We start from the raw sequence: 5,597 nt of genomic DNA, 5'->3' as shown, positions 1-5,597 counted from the left end.
GAGCGGATCGAGGCGAAGCACACGAGCAGTTTACCCAGCTTCGGAGCTCTCCGGAGAGATAATACTCCTACTGCTGCATGTCTGAGTGTATTGAGTTCTTGCTCGGGAGCGCTGAGTGCTACAGTACACGCTAGCTGCTAACGAGACCGAGCGTGAGTGTTTTCTGTCTTCCAACCCCCCTCTACGTTGCGCATGGGCCTCCTTTTATATGCTCAAGGGGTCACCGACAGGCGGCAACATAGACAAGGGTAAAAATGGAAAAGAATTGCGGTTGGTACAACTACTTGTACAGTGTATCGTACCTAACCCTGACGGCAGGGGACAAAGGCATTAAATGCCCGTCTGCGTCGCCCAAACAGTGCGAAAAGGGACCGCCAGGGGCGCCACCGCTCGCCACGATGGCAATCTTGTCAGCGTCGCTCGCCACCTCGCACCGCTGGCTGCACAGCCTCTTGCCACGCGCGCCTGGAAAGGTCCCAGGGCGACACGTTGGTGTATGTGTTGGAGCGCGGGTACAGAGTGGTAGCTTGCCGCGGCAAGCGCCTTGCCGCGGTCGTTGTCTTGTCGCGTCCGGAAGCTTGTCGCTCACCGGGCCTTGTCGGGACGCGTGGCGCGTCGCGGCAAGTTCCTTGAGATGCCTTGGTTGGCCTTCCCGGCAAGCTCCTCTTGCCGGGGCCTTGTCTCCTTGGCTTGAATACTTTGTTCTTGAATGGCTCCAAAGGAACCATGGAGGACTTTGGCGGTCACCCGGCAAGCCTTGCTGTGGGGTGCTGCGACTGCCCGTACACAAGTTCGGGATACTAGGGTACCCCTACTCTAGTACACCGACACAAGGCCAAAAATTATATATATAATTACGATCATGATGAACAAGATGCATATGATAAAACTTTTGATGAAATTCCAATTTCAACCGATTGTAGTTCCATGATCCCATATCATCACATAGCCTAAACCATGTCAATGCATTTCCCTTCAAAGATAAAGGGAATACTTTCTTCTTGATAACATCCTCGGGCATACCTGCAAGCTTAAATAATCCACAAACTTCATCCACATAGATTAGGTGCAAATCGGGATGCAATGTTCCATCCCCTGTAAAAGGATTAGCTAGCAGTTTCTCTACCATACCCGAAGGAATTTCAGAGTAAACATTTTAAGTAGGTTCAGTAGGTTGAGGAGCAACCCTTTGCTCTACTGGTCGGGGTGAAGATACCCCGAACAAGCCCCTCAAAGGATTAATTTCCATAGTAACAAGTGACAGTAAATTTCAGCACACTATATAAATTTTTCCTCACCAAGTTGCACTTACCAAAGGATCTTCACTCCCCGGCAACGGCGCCAGAAAAGAGTCTTGATGACCCACAAGTGTAAATGATCTATCATAGTCCTTTTGATAAGTAAGAGTGTCGAACCCAACGAGGAGCAAAAGGAAATGACAAGCGGTTTTCAGTAAGGTATTCGCTGCAAGCACTGAAATTATCGATAACAGATAGTTTTGTGATAAGGTAATTTGTAACGGGTAACAAGTAATGAAAGTAAACAAGTTGCAGCAAGATGGCCCAATCCTTTTTTAGCAAAGGACAAGCCTGGACAAACTCTTATTTAGGACAGTATAACCAAGCCTAAAGCGAGATCTCTCGCTTCCTCAGCGTTTCCAGCCTTCAGATTCGCGTCAGATTAGTTTTTGGCCGTCAGATATTCCTCTAAGCCGCAGTTAACCGCGATCTGGGCTGGCTGTCCTAATAGGCCGCTATTCTGGAATCTTTTTCGAAGGCCTGTGGTTAATTGGGCTTCTACACGCAGGCCATTTAGCTAGAAACTGGTCCGACGCTCCGTTGGGAAAAACTGTTCGCTCAAACAGGAGGAAACAGATCAATGGGGGCGCTGCGACGCGGGCTATCCGCGATGGGATCCAGCGTCTGCTGGTCTTCTTAGTGGATCGAGCCGAGGCGCTCAAGGAGATCCAATGGAGTGTGGCCTTCTCGGTGGATCCAGCTGAGACGCGCGAGAGCATCTTCCTAGGGTTTGAAGTTGGTGACCGAGGAGGAGGCGGCGCCAGCGATGGCGCGCAAGCCGTGCACGAGGCCACGACGACTCCACAAAGACGGCTCTCCATTCTTCCCGACCCGCGACCGCGTGCTCTCCGAGCTCCAACACCTTCGCTCCACGCTCGCCGCGTCGCTGCCCTCCACATCACCATGGCGATGATGTGAGTTTCGCCACTCTCAAGCCTTTTTTCCGTCCCCTCTCCTATTGCCTCGTTGTCAGCTGCGAGCCAATCTTCCCTCCTTCCTAGCTCTCATCCTCCACTAATTCGTCATCTGCTCTTAGAATCTATTATGATTTATGGTGTTCTCTCTACTCCAAAATGAATGCAGTTCTCGGATTCGAGGTGGGTTGTGCTTGGTGCCTAGATGGGTTGGTTCTGCTCGGTTGTAAGGTGGGTCATCAAAAGTATAAAGCAACATTAGTATTTTCCAGTTCTTATGCAAAACTGTGACTATCGGAATTGTAAATCTGAAAATTTTCTCAATAGAATTTGTCTTTTGTGTCGACTGGATGCAAGAATGTTGTTTATTTAGCTCATAAAGTGTTTGCTTCATGTTCCTAAACTTGGCCTGAATAGATGTTGGTCATTGTATTTAAAGAGGTGTACACTAATTGTTGGACAAAGCTCTTTCCATTTTCTATGAAAATTCAACCTTTTGCTTAGCCCAGTGTATCATATTGACTGCGCAAGAGATGTACCTTACATTCAGTATTAAACTATTAATAATAGTGCACACTCAAACCTTGCCGTTGATGGTTGCCGCTGCTATAGACTTAGCATTCTCCGCATAATATTCTCCTCCCTGCATATACGTAGCACTGAATTTCTCGGTTGAGCAATTATTTACGAGAGAAAGATTAAAGCCCGAGTGTAGTCATTTTGATATATAGCGGTCTTTGCATAAGCTCTGCCTGAAGTCCAATCGATCAGTATGTTTTCTTCCTATTTTTGGAACCATTTGTAAGTTGATTCAGTTTGGAGAATATATCCTACGTGAGGAAGATGATATTTCAAGTGCCAAATGAAGACAATAACTAATAAGATGGCTTTTATTTTGATTGTATAGGTCAGCAAATGCAGCAGTTGGTGTGATCGCAGAAACAAATGCTGAAAAAGCACTCGAGGTTCTTACTTCTAAACAAGGCTCAAACGTGGTGCTTAATTCTGCAGATCTGATTTACTGTTGTTTGATATATTATTCTCTTTGCAAATGTTGTGAGATATGTGTGGCGTTAATCTTCTGATGCCCTACATTTTCCCTTTCCCTCTCTTTACCTACAAACATTTATATAAAAACTTAGAGGTGGAACTTGGGAGTGTTTAAAAGACTGGCATCTAATATCTTGGATGCATGATTGTGTATTACACCATGTTTATCCTGGTCATGTTCTCCTATTTTGAACTCCAGCCTTGAACTTGAATGCCAGAGTCCATCGCTACTTGTTGTCCCTAGACGAGAGGTCGTCCAAGATGGCGGCAATGCCGGCTGTTCCTTCCCCTGTGGTGGCGGCCAAATGTGCCCCCCTTCTAGGTGAGATCTGCACCTCATCTCTCTGTCTCTCAAGCCCTAATCAACGTTGTGGCAGCGACGGCCACCACAGACGACATGCCATCCTCTCACTTCTAGGCAACGAGGCGGCGGTGCCTGCGCCCCCAAAACAAATCCATATGCGAGCAGATCGTCTCAGTGCTGCCTCCACCTGAGCAACACCTACAAATTCGTTCAAGGCCCCATCTGGTTGTTATATTGGGCAGAGAAAAAAACATAGCCTACAGGTTCGACTCTTAAATCCAATGGTTCGTCTTCATATTTCTAATAGGATGGATTGACACTATTATTTTGCTACATCTATGGAAGTAAGTGAAACTATCCTCGTGTGTGATTCTCTGCAAAATATTCTCCCTGCATATATGTAGCACTAATTTGTAGGTCAAGCAAATCATATACTAGAGAGAGATTAAAGCATAAGTTTATTCATGTTGCAGGATAGCGATCTTTGCATAAGCACTGCCTGAAAGCCAGTTGATCAGTATGTTCTCTTGCTATACCATCTTTGATTAGTATACTTTGTTTGATAATATTTTCCTTTCTATGATGAGATCTGTTGACTAGGTTTGTTATCTCCATAGGTATCTATGTAAATATGGCAACGTGATGTTTAGTATTGCAAACTGAACTTCATATTTATATCTTTTATTTGTGGTGGACTGTATTACAATTAAGTCTTAACAACCTGAACATGATAGCTATGTCATATTCTTTGCTCTCTCCCCGTGGTGGAATCCAAGTTAACTTCTAGGGCACTTGTAGGTGAGGGAGATGATGGCAGGCTTTTGTTCCCCTTCTATTGAGACTTTTTCTCTCCAGGAACAGCATCAATACCACATGCCCACAATCTGCTCTTGTTTGGAGGTGGGCCCTACATCAGCATTTTGCTGCCCTATACATTGTTTGATTTTGTTTGACCAATTCCTTTTTTCTCTATTTTCCTTGACTAATCATCATGCATTTGGTTATGGATATGTGTGGGCATCTACAATTAAGAAGCAATCTCGCTTCACGGTTGTGGAATTGTTCTCATTAGTTTAGTGGAACATGTCTTGGCCTCCATACTATTACAATCTTAATCCAATGGGACTCCATACTTTGGCATTCAATCTTCTTACATCAGATCTGGTGCAGGCATCATCTATTGAGGCTTTGCATTCCCTGTCAATGAGTACATCCGGTGTCAACCATTTGCTTTGCTCCGATAACACATGTCGCTCACTCCACGATCTAATAGTTCTGTATTTTGTGGAGCCAATTAAATCTCTGTGTTCAGTTATAGTTGTAAAACAGTAGTGCATGGTTAAGTTGTATGAGCATATCACATTGGCCTCTCCCTAGAAGCAAGCACATCTTTCTGACTGTGAGGTGTACTTGGCTTTCTCTTACAAAATTTAAAAAATGGACACATCCTATAAGCTAATGTAGGTATGTTAATATTTTAATAAATAATTGTACAAATAGAACCAAAGTTCAGCTACAACTAGGCTTTTATTAACTATATTGCTTTGCTTTTGTTTAATTGGGTTCTTTTGTTGTTGAATATAAAAGATTTAAGTTTTCTCTTCTCCTTTCCTTCCATAAAAATAATCCATCATATGCATACTTCTCTCTAAGCCTTCTCTTGCAGATAATGCCTCTCTTCTAATGGAGCCAGAGGATAGTATTCCATTCTTCGATGAAATATAGCCTATTGAGAGAGTTGTCTTTCGGGCATGTTGTAGCTTTTGGCTGTTTATATATGTTGATTTATAATTCTTTCCTGGTGTTCACAGATAATTGATTTGTTACATATTTTCCAAGACACTAATTATGTGGATTATTAACTTTTTTTATTAGTGTGGAACATGTGTGTCTTTGTCTACACAAACATAACTTTATTTTCACAAGTCCATGCATTACAAAAGTTCTTAGCATCAAGTGAAAAAAATAGACGGGCGCAGCAACGCACGCCATCAATGATCTAGTATAGAGAAAAGTGCTACCAAGGACACA

The 5,597-nt window shown here is 43.9% G+C and overlaps 1 long non-coding RNA gene across 2 annotated transcripts; it reads left to right on the top strand.

The window, feature by feature from the left end:
* The first annotated feature begins 1,894 nt into the window (after positions 1 to 1,894).
* Positions 1,895 to 5,352, top strand: LOC119325590. Of its 2 annotated transcripts, XR_005157595.1 has the most exons (5): positions 1,895 to 2,212; positions 2,382 to 2,443; positions 3,120 to 3,177; positions 3,481 to 3,829; positions 4,040 to 5,352. It is a non-coding gene; the product is annotated as an uncharacterized LOC119325590 (long non-coding RNA). The 2 variants fall into 2 exon arrangements; XR_005157594.1 differs by lacking the exon at positions 4,040 to 5,352 and having other exon boundaries at positions 3,481 to 4,009.
* Positions 5,353 to 5,597: the final 245 nt, after the last annotated feature.

The sequence above is a fragment of the Triticum dicoccoides genome, chromosome 6B, assembly GCF_002162155.2.
Source record: "Triticum dicoccoides isolate Atlit2015 ecotype Zavitan chromosome 6B, WEW_v2.0, whole genome shotgun sequence".
Lineage (NCBI taxonomy): Eukaryota > Viridiplantae > Streptophyta > Magnoliopsida > Poales > Poaceae > Triticum > Triticum dicoccoides.
This window is presented reverse-complemented; position numbering and strand designations above follow the sequence as displayed.